Source organism: Triturus cristatus, chromosome 8 (assembly GCF_964204655.1).
Source record: "Triturus cristatus chromosome 8, aTriCri1.1, whole genome shotgun sequence".
Classification (NCBI taxonomy): domain Eukaryota; kingdom Metazoa; phylum Chordata; class Amphibia; order Caudata; family Salamandridae; genus Triturus; species Triturus cristatus.
Window position 1 is genome coordinate 302,717,844 of NC_140591.1, and position 11,513 is coordinate 302,729,356.

Genomic DNA, 11,513 nt, shown 5'->3' on the forward strand with positions numbered 1-11,513 from the left:
CGAGACCTGCTGCCTCGGGATGTCGGACACAGTGGAATTTCCATTGGTAGCCTAACAGAAGTGAAACATGTTTCATTAGCTCGGATGAGAACGGTTGGCCATTATCTGAGTACACGATACGGGGCAAACCATATCGTGGGAAGAATTCTCGAACTAACTGTTTGGCAGTAGTCGGGGCAGTGTAATCTGAGACGGGATACGCCTCTGTCCACCGGGAAAGAGCGCATACAACTACGAGGACATATTTGAATCCTCGACATCGTTCCATCTGGATATAATCCATCTGGAGGACTTCAAAAGGGTGATCGGGGGGTTGAAATCCACCCTGTTCTACAGGTACGCCTTTTCCTGGATTGAACTGACAACAAATCATGCAGGTACGTACTTTCTGTTTAGCTGCTGCTCGCAAGTGTTTATTGAACCAAATGTGTTGAATACTGTCTAGCATAGCTTTCTCTCCTAGGTGCGCTGGACTATGTATTGTGTTAATGATGACCTGAACCATTGAGTCGGGGAGAAACCATATAGATTTTCCCTTCGTCATCCATCCTTGATCTGTTTGGATCCCTCCTAATTCAGTCCATCTCTTTATTTCTTCTGGTGTAGCATGTGTCTGTATGTCAATTACATCAAGGGCGGGATCCTTAACTGTCATGCAGTGTGTTGGTGTCGGAACTATTGTCTTTGTCGTGTCAGTTGGATGAGTCTGATTCTGAGCAGTCTGTTTAGCTGTTCTGTCAGCTAGGTCGTTAACCTGAGAAATAATGTCAGTCACTTTCGTATGGGCCTTGCACTTCATGATCGATATTGCAGTAGGCAGATGTATTGCATCTAACAGAGCTTGAATAAGGGGACCGTGCTGGATGTGGGCACCGTGAGAAGTTAAATAACCTCTCTCTCGCCAAAGCACGCCGAAGTCATGGACGACTCCGAATGCATAACGTGAATCTGTGTATATGTTGACTTTCTTATTTTTGGCTTGAATACAGGCTTGTGTCAGAGCGATGAGCTCTGCTGCTTGAGCTGACAAGGTATCGATACAATTTGTTTCAATAATTTCAGTGTCTGTTGTGACTGCATAAGCGGCCACTAACTCTCCTGTACTTGTTCTCATGCACGAACCATCTACATACAGTGTCAGGTCTGGATCTGATAATGGAATATCTGTCAAGTCTTGTCTGGGTTTCGTCGTAATAGTAATAACTTCAATACAATCATGTGCCAATGGGTCTGTTCCACTTAATGGCAAAAGTGTGGCAGGATTTAATGTACTACAACGTCTGATTTCTATGTGTGGCTGGAACAATGTCAATTCATAACCCGTCAGTCTTGCTATAGTCAAGTGTTGTGTTTGGGTCCGGTTCAAGAGAACCTCTACTGCATGTGGTACTTGTACTGTCAATTGATGTCCTAACACTATGGCATCGCTTTGTCTGATTGCTAAAGCTGTTGCTGCGACTGATTTCAGGCACGCAGGAAGAGCCTGAGCTACGGGGTCTAATGTACTGGAAAAATAAGCACATGGCTTGTGTGATCCTGCTTGTTCCTGCGTGAGTACTGACAAAGCAGTACCTTCACGTTCTGTAACAAAAAGTGTAAAACGTTTGCTGTAACATGGCGTTGCTAAAACGGGTGCTTGGCATAAAGCTTTCTTTAAGCTTTCAAAAGCTTGTGTATGTTCCTGAGTCCTAGGGAGGACAGTCGATGTCGCTGCCTCCTGTGTTGTCAACTGAATGAGTGGTTTCGCTAGAAATGCATATTGAGGGATCCACTGCCTACAGTACGAAGTGAGGCCTATGAATGCCCGTACCTCCTTTTGTGTCTTGGGTGGCGGCATGTTAACAATTAACTGGATACGGTCGGGTGTAAGCTGTCTTCCCCCCTTGGACAGCAAGTGCCCAAGGTACACAACTTGCTGGACACAGAATTGCAGCTTTGAAGGGGACACTTTGTGCCCCTTGTCGGCTAAGAAATGTAAAACCGTCAGTGATGCTTTTTCACATTCAGGTTCGCTTCGGGCGGTGATCAGCAGATCATCGACGTATTGAAGCAGGGCAGTGTTAGCTGGCATGTGGATACTGTCAAGTTCTCTTTTCAGTGCTTGGCTATAGATGCTGGGGCTTTCTGTGAATCCTTGAGGTGCGCGTGCGAATTTAAAACTTCGTCCATTTAAACTGAATCCGAACAAATATTGGCTTTCCGGATCGATTGGGACGCTAAAGAAAGCGTTCTTGAGATCAATTACAGTAAAGAACGTTGCTTCTGAATCTATGGCTGTTAGCAATGAAGAGATATCTGGGACCACGGGGTATTGTGGTACAATGCATTTATTTAATTCTCGCAGATCAATAACTAATCGATATACTGGTGGTGCTTTTGGATCAGTTCGTTTAAGAATCGGAATTATCGGGGAATTACATACATTGGAGTCGGTTTCCACAACCACTCATTGTGCAATGAGCTCGTCAATGATTTGCAGTGAAGCCACAACAGCATCTGGGGGTAACTTGTATTGTCGTATTCGTGGTAGTACCACTCCTGTTTTGATTGTGACTCGATATGGTGTAATGTGCATACAACCTACATCAGTGGGGCCTTGAGCCCATAAATGTGCAGGTAGATTCTGTAACCGGTGATCCATGTCTCTAGACACGTAGTGACCTTTAAAGTCACGTAAAAATAGTCGTACTCCTTCCGGAGAACAACATATTACAGCTCCTAGAGCCTTCAATGTTTTTATACCTAACAAGTTTTCTGGACATGATTTCGTAAGTAATAGATCTGTAGTCCGTGTTAATGGACCAACTGTGAATGCAAGGGGTTGTGATACTTCGTTAATAGTAGGCTTTCCTGAAAAACCAAGGGAAATATTTTGTGAGCCTGAGAGGGGTACCCCTGGGACTTCGCTGTGACGGATAGTGGTTCTGCTTGCCCCTGTATCGAGTAGAAACTTTCTGTCTTTCCCTAATACCTGACTCTGTACATAAGGACCCTCTTGATCTACTGGAACCTCAATAAGGGGTAGGCCAACTTCCCTCTCTAGGCTATTTCATGTGTAGCGCTGATACTCTGGGTAGTCATTTTGTGCATACTGGTACATCTGTTGTGTCGTGTTTTGTGTTGCAGCAATAGGCTGTGGCTGTTGTTGTGGTTGCTGTTGTGGTTGTGGTGCGGTCTGTTGTACAGCTGGCATAGGCTGTATATTCTGAGGTACTTGTTGTTGGATCTGATCCTGTCTAGGCGGACGTGGTCTCTCTTTCGTTATACCCGTAGAGATATTATGTTTCAGAACTGCGCAATCGTGTATATAATGACCTGGCTGTTTACAATAGTTGCATGTCCCTCTAACAGGACCTACTGAATCATTGGACTGTGTCGTACCCTTTTTATGACCGTCAGCTGGAACTGACTGGGCCACTAGCATTTTCATTTTCGTGTCTTTCATACGTCTTTGTTCATGTTCTTGTTCTTCTCTAATTCTATTGTGATGATATTGTAACATTTGTAACATCTGTGACGGTGTGTTACCTTGCCAAGTACTCTCGAATTTTAATACTCTACTCTTAACTTGGGGCAGGGAATTCTCAACTAATTTTGTCACAAACAGATGTGGATACGACTCACTACTTGCTTTTATGCCACTATTAATACCAAAACATTTTTCAAATCGGGAATAGAAATCACTAGTGTCTTCATCTTGTTTTTGTTTACAGGCTGAGATTGCACCCCAATCTTCCTTTTTCGTAGTTAATAAACGTGGTAGTACCTGCACTAATAATCCTGGTAACGCTGTAGTCTTTTCCCCAAGCCCTGAACCTGCAGCTCGGGCCTTTTCTTCGTTTTCTAATGCTGTCCAATCTATCTTTTGGTCTCCCACCTCCCATTCCTTTTCTTTGAGTTTCTCGTAAATACCGGCAGGCAATAAAACTTTCAATATTTTCATAATGTCAGGATAAGTATACTCTCCCATGAGTAACATGTCTTTTATCTCACGGTGGAAACCTGCCGGGTCTTTGTCATGGCTAGGTACTACTTTCTTCATTTCTAATAATTCGATTTTAGTTATGGGCGCGTACACAAACACGCGTTTAAAATTATTGTCTTCACCTCTTATTGGGTGTACTTCGCGTAAGGGATTCTGTCTGTCTATGTGGTACGTTTTTCTTTCCGACTTGGGGGGAACTGAAACATGTTCTGGGCATACGAAGACAATGTACTGGTGTCGATATTCTAGAATTTCTTTAATTAAATCAGTACCTGAACCTCTCCATTTATTCGTGAGTAATTCTATCAATATATCAGGCAGGGGACCAGGATCGGAGTGTTGGCTTCTATATAATATAACGAGGTGTTGTATCATGTATATACCAGCTAAACGCTGTTCGTCTGGGGTAAGGTTCAAAAACGTGTGTGCCAACGCATCATCACTGTATTTTTCAGAACTGTCAGCCCATTGTACTGCTGACCTGGCTAATTCTTGTTCATCCATAGAATCGAGCATATGATACCCCCTTCGGTCTCGGAGTAATTTATCAGCAGCCTGGAATAAGTGTTCAGGGGACTTCGTATTTAACATAGGGGCTTGAAAATGTCTGTTACATTCTGGACGTATCGGACGTATCGGGTCATTAAAGTATCTGGTATTGTTACAAGGTCTTCCCCTACCTACATAGGCTATCGTTTCTAATTGTCCTGTGGGTATTTCTGATTCTTCCTCCTCCTCTCCCTCTGATTCAGTTTTGTCTGCCTCCAATCTGGCTTTATGTATTCGTTCTACTTCTTTACGGATTTTTCGGCACATAGCTACTATACATGTCTGTTTATCATGTTTTCCCTCTGATATATTCTGACCCCATCTGGTAAGTACTTGCATTTCATCCTGATCTACCTCGGACCTATCTCTGTCTCTGATCAAGCAGTTTATGAAGAAGCGTAACAGTAGTCTCTGTATATCCACTTTCTGGTAATCCATGGCTTCGTCAATACTTTCAGGGCCTTGCCCTGTTTGGACAAAGCGATATATATTGTCTAGATGATTAATCATTCCTGGTAGTGTCGTTAAATACATTGAAGCTCGTCGTATACGTAGTGATGATAGCAGCATTCTGTCATTTTTACCGGGCACTGGATCATATCTACAATCTACAAGATGTTCTTTAAACATGTCGGACGTTGCTATTTGGGGTGTACGTTGGTTTGCTAAATCTCTAAGAGACGATTTACTTCGTGATGGTGGCGTGGCAAACATTGCTGTCGCACCTCCTGCCGCACCTTCTGAGGTGCTAGGCACGAAAGGATTCGTGGGATGTAAGGTAGAGACTGTGGATGCAGGAAAAGCGGTGGAAACCGATGGACCTGTGGGATCGTGCGGAGGAGTTTGTGTTTGCGGAGTTGGGGGCGTTTGTTCTCGGCGTTGAGCACCATCGACAGGTGGCGGGTGTGGTGGAACATTAGCATATTCGGGAGCTACATCGTCTAAATAGGAAGAAAGGAAAATATCCTTTGCGGTCTTGGGATGTGCTTTAATCGGGAGTAATGGGGGTGGCAAATCTTTCGGTATTTCCGGGGTGGCCTTAGGTAAACCTTCGGCCAAAAGAGGATACATACCATTCATAAGCGTGTTTCGTTGTCTGTCTACTTGTTCTGCTTTTACTCGGATACCTTCTTCAACTAATACGTTTTCTCGGGCTCTATTTGAGTTCTCCCTACTTTTCTCTTCCAGTCTGAGCGCTTTCTCTGTGCGCCTATGCGACTCTTTACGCCATAACTCAATGGCATCTTTCTGTGACTGTCTGGCTTTCTTTTTCCATAATTCTTCTTCTACTCTCATGATGCAATCTGCATCCCATGTCCCAGCTGCGGGCCACCTCTGACTTTCTGCTAGATCCTTGGTGTAGTCCACCCATAAGTCAAGATATAATACGGCATCTAGGCCATGTTTATGATACATAAAGTACCCTGGAGTGTCCCTAGGTGGAAGGGGAACAGCTTCTTCGAGTACTCCTTTTCTAGTTTTGATCTGTCTTAATTTTGAAAAGAACGGCATCTTTAAACCTTGCTACTTGATTCTTACTTGAACTGGACTTGAACACAATTAATACAATAAACACAATAATGAACACTCATTCATACCACAATTTTTTTTAACACATGAAAACATTTAACATTTAACGAACAATGATAATTAAGAGAAAACTATCTACTGACATAATACTAATACTAGATAATACTGAATTATATACATGAACATACTGGATATACTGCTAAACAGTACAGATACACTGCTAAAACAGTGCAGACCGGATCTGTGTACCCAAACCCGTCAGGACCGGCACAAACCAATGTGCACGTCTAACTGCCTCCCCAGCAATGGTACTCACCGGGTAGCACGGAACGGAAGGCCTCGGAACTGAACTGAACTGGACCGGACTGGACTCGACTCGGAAACTTCGGAACCTGGTGGGCCTCTGTATACCTCGGATCTTGCTCTCTCAGCTAGGCTCTGGTCGGGATACTTCGCACTTCTCACCGCCTCGTCTGGGTGTTGATCGCAGCCTCAGTCACCCCCGCTTGGCCGGAGGGAGATACAGGAAATCCTGCGGGTACGCGTTTTTGTCCGTTCAGCTGTGGCAGGGGACCGGGCCTGCAACGCACCTCCGGCGCGTGAGATGAGAAAGTGTCCCTATTCGGGCGCCAATTTATGTGGTAAATATTTAAATTACCTGTACTATTTTTTATGCGGTAAAGTCTAGTAAGAATAACTCAGTCAAAATAAGAGGCAGAATCCGTGGTATTAGAGGTTCTGAAAAGGGCTTTATTCCTTACAAAGGAATTATAGTTCGAACTAGGCAATCTTATTCCATCACCACGAAGGTTCAGGAAGGGATAGGCAATACATTATTGACAAGTAACAATATATATATGAAAAGCATTGCATTAAGACAGATGCAGGAGGCGTAACAGCTGATAATACAGATAAGAATACACATACGTAATGAAAATAGGCGTAAATACAGGCGTATACTAGAAACGTCATTTAAAATGATGTCACAAGTGGGTGGATCCATAAGAGAATCCTGCAGTGTCAGCAGAAATATTTGGCAGAGATGCGCGCGCAGCCGCATGACGTGTGATTGACGTGCAACTAGAGGGTGAAGGGGAATTGACATTTAGCTCTACATGTGGAGACAGAAGTCTGGGGGGGTCAGGTCAACCTAATCCCGAATCGTATCTAATATCTTTGTTTAGGGAACTGTTTTATCCAAAAGGAAAGGTCTCTCGGACGGAATCTATTCTATACTGACTGTTAGTGCATGTACAAGCGTCTATGTGTCTACATGAGATGCGAGGGGGCAGGAATCTTCCATGGTAACAGGGGCTATGAATTACTTGCATAAAGACAGCGAGGCCGAGCCCTTTGCTCGGTAGCTGGAAGGATGTTTACCTAAACTACTAGACAGGAATGCATTGGGTGAGGAGCGGAGCAGATAACTTGAAGGCTGAATACAGTTTTTGGCAGGCAACAGGCCGCGTCAGGCACCGTTAGCCGCGCAGAGAGTAAGACAAAGTTCATGGACACGGATGCAGGTCCAGGCTGGAGCATTTCAGAGGCAGAAGCAGGAAAAGGCTTGATGACAGAATTCAGGGCCTACTCGCCTGAACTGTAAAACTAGAAAAGTGAACCATATAAAGTCGGTGGCCAATCATACTTAGGAATGGAATATTCGACCCATTCATGGCGGATCTGAAAGAGGGCATGTTGACGTTGGACGCACATGTATTTGCGTCTTCATAGCTGGAACTGGAGGGAACATACATGTACTTGTAGCATGTACATGGAGCCGTTGGGGTCTAAGATAGGGGACATAACTGGTCATAAAATTCATATTTCCTCACAAGTGTGTACAGTATTTGGTCACTGTTGCCCAATAGTAGATCCTTAAGTTGGGCAGCGCTAACCCTCCTCTTTCAGGTGGTAGCATAATCCATTTTAGTGCCCTTCGAGGTTTCTGGAACCCCCAAATGAATCTAGAGAACAGAGATTCGATGTTTTTAAAGTAATACGGGGGAAACTCAAGACAAATTGTTCTGAAAAGGTATAAGAATTTGAGTAGGATCAGCATTTTAATCAGATTGCACCTACCACCAATAGTTAAGTGTAGATTATCCAGTCTAATCAAATCTTTTCTAGTGCAACCTATTAATGGATCAAGGTTTATCTGTACAATTTTGTCTACCTTGGCGCTTATATTGACACCTAGATAAGTAGCGTGTTCCACAACTCTATCGTCCTTCATCATCACTTTGTCATTTATAATTATTTGAGTTTTCCCCGCATTCAGTTTATAACCAGAAGTTTTACTGAATCGCGCTGCTTCCTCCTCAACCATCTTGATTGCCTCCTTGGGGTTGGAGGTAACTAAAACTATATCGTCTGCGTAAGCTAAGACTTTAGTTTCATAATTGTTGATCTTAATAGATGGTACGCAAGGATGACTATCGAGTTTGCGTATAAATTGGTCAATGTATATCACAAATAAAAGAGGCGAGCAGGGACACCCCTGTCTAGTTCCCCTCGTGATCATGAAGTTCTCGGACATACTCCCGTTTATCACTACATTAGCTTTAGGATTGACATATAATCCTTGGATAGCTTTAATAAATCCATTCGTTTGTCCCCGGTCTGACATTGCCGCCAATAGAAATTTCCAGGAGACCCTATCGAACGCCTTTTCTGCATCCAGAATGATAAGGGCCATAGGGTCTCCTGTAGTTTCTGCATAGTCGAATAAAGAGATAACTCTTTGTATATGGTCGCTTGTTGATCTGCCTGGGATAAATCCGTGTTGTCGGACTGAAACAATTTTATGAATTACAGGTGCTTATCGCCCTGCAAGCAGTTTGGAGTAAATTTTTGAGTCTCCATTAATCAAGGTTATTGGGCGATATGAGCCCATTTCCAGCGGATTTTTGTTTTTCTTCAGGAAGATCATAATTTTTGCTAGTGACCAAGACGGTGGTGGGTTTCCTCCCTGAAGTATGGACTTAAAAAGTTGTAGCATAATTGTTTTCATTTGTTCTGCAAATTCAAGAAAAAACTCTGTAGGGATTCCATCTGCGCCGGCTGCTTTACCTGCGGTCAGAGATTTCATGGATGATAATATTTCTTCCCAACTAACGGGAGAGTCCAATGAATCCTTATCTTCTTGTCCTAGGTGCTCGACCAGCTCTTTATCCAAATATTCTCTTGCATCCTCTTGCCCGCCTAACGGTTCCTCGTATAGTTCCTGATAAAACATTTGAAAGGCAGTTAATCTGTGAAATTTTCAAATTGGCATTCAGAAATAAGTCTAAGAAGGGTTGTAATGTAGGTATCCACATCTTCCTCAACCTTCTGTTTAAAGAACTTGTGTCTAATGACAATTAAACAAGGTTGCTGATCAAACCTCATTTGAAGTTTTTTTACTGCCAACTGATACTCATCCAGTACTTCACCTTCATCTAATAATAATTCAGGTGAGTGATTGAATGTAGATCTCCCATCAAAACACAGCAAGTACATTTTATTTGCAGCTTGATAAACCACAGGCACACATCACTTGCATACTATCATAAAATCCACAAAACTTTAAATGCACTTGTGTGCAGGAACTGGGGTTTGATGGACATGAAAATGAGACATGTGTACAATGGCAGTTATATATTTCTTCACAATATAAACCAAAGAACAATTTAGGATTATGGGGTCACCGTATGTGGCTAGCTACATATGGTGTTTAAAAGTCACGCATAGCGTTTTGTGGTCTCGGTCATAGTGATAATAATAGGTACTATAGAAAATGTATTCAGGGAACACCAAAAGGTAGTTTCACCACTTTCCCACTTTTTTTTCACTAACAAATTGACCATGGGGCCCCTCAGCATCACTGGGTAAGAGTGCTAGATAAACTGGCGTTTCAGCTCCCTGGTCTGGAGTTTTTGGGGCCTTGTCACCTGCCATGTCGGTCTTGACCCACCCAGGACAGCAAGCATTAAGAAGTAACCCATCTGCTCCCCTTTCTTTAGTCAGCTTCCTAGCTTGAATCATGGATAGGACAGTTACTCCAATTTTTGACACCCCATACGCTGTGTTGGGCCAGCCCTCCTGGCTGTGATTTCCATTCTTGGTGTCTTCAACAAACTTTTCCATGAGTGCTACCAGTTCGTCTTCTGTGATGGATTCATTGCGAAACTGCTCTTGGAGATCTTTGCTGCATTTGGCCAAAGCATGCTGACTAGACATGCTGGACACATTAACAACTCTTCCGTGCGGCTTTATGATCGGTAACAACTCTGTGCAGATATCCCTGGTAGCAAAAAAATTGGTTTTCAAAGTAACTTCCGCTTGAATATGAAATGGTGTAGTATCAGCGACTTTGAAAGCAATTCCTGCGTTATTGATCAGAACATCTATTCCACCATACTCTTTCTTCATGAAGTCCTTGATTGTTCTGATACTCTGCAAGTCTGTGATATCCAGCTGGTGGAAATGAGACGCCAAACCCTCCTCCTCTTGCAGCTTTTTCACAGATGCTTCCCCCAGTTTGGGGTCTCGGGCAGTCAGGTACACGTCTCCTTTGAACTGCTTGCAGAGAGCCCGCACAATTGCCAATCCGATGCCTTTATTACCTCCGGTCACCACTGCCACTTTGGTGCTAGCCATGATTAGGCAACAAAGCACTGTCAGCAGAGCCCCGGTCTAAATTATGCAAAAGTAAACCGCAGAATGTGAGCGGTTGCAAAGGAGAGTTCGAGTTTGCTGCCTCGGGTCCTGGAGGCAGGGAGGGCTCGGATTGGCGGCACAGCAAGTATAAAAGAAGACATTTCTTCCTTTCTAGCCTGAAATTGGAAATTCCAATTTCCCCTAAATAAGTTTGTTTCAAACGCATCAACGTATCGACCACCTGACTGGAGGATCTTCCGGCGTGTATTGCAATGATAGAGGTGGAGTCACGGACTGCATTGGGACTACGACAGCAAAAATTAAATTAACTTTTTAAACTAGTAACATATAAATTGTATAGATGGTATATAGTGTTCTTGTCACTGTATCTAATTTATTTTAGACAAGCAAAAGTGTGCTTGTCACAGTGCAACAAGAAACATGTAAAGGTTAACATTTAATCGTTAGTGTGCTCTTCACTGTAGAAGAAATGCCATGCAGAAATTATTAGATATAAAAAGTGTACTTGTCATTGTGCAACAAGCAGCATCAATAGAAACTTAAATTGTTACTGTCTTGGAGCAGAAACACTAGCAAAAAAGTGCTCTTCACTGTAGAAGAAACACTGTGCAGCAATTGTCAGACCTAACAAATGTGCTAAAGGGCCCCCGTGCGGGAAGAACTGTGCTGTAACAGCGGCTGGATATCATGGAGGCTGCTGTGAGGAGCTGGGGCCTATTTACCTCTTTGGCCAGCGGTGAGTCTGCAGAGCGCGCGGATACTGGGGATTTCTGCACATCAGGTTAACACA

General features: G+C 43.4%; 1 pseudogene; it reads right to left on the reverse strand.

Moving 5' to 3' along the window:
* Positions 1 to 9,868: 9,868 nt before the first annotated feature.
* On the reverse strand, positions 9,869 to 10,833 carry LOC146802020 (carbonyl reductase [NADPH] 1 pseudogene; annotated as a pseudogene).
* Between the last annotated feature and the right edge of the window lie 680 nt (positions 10,834 to 11,513).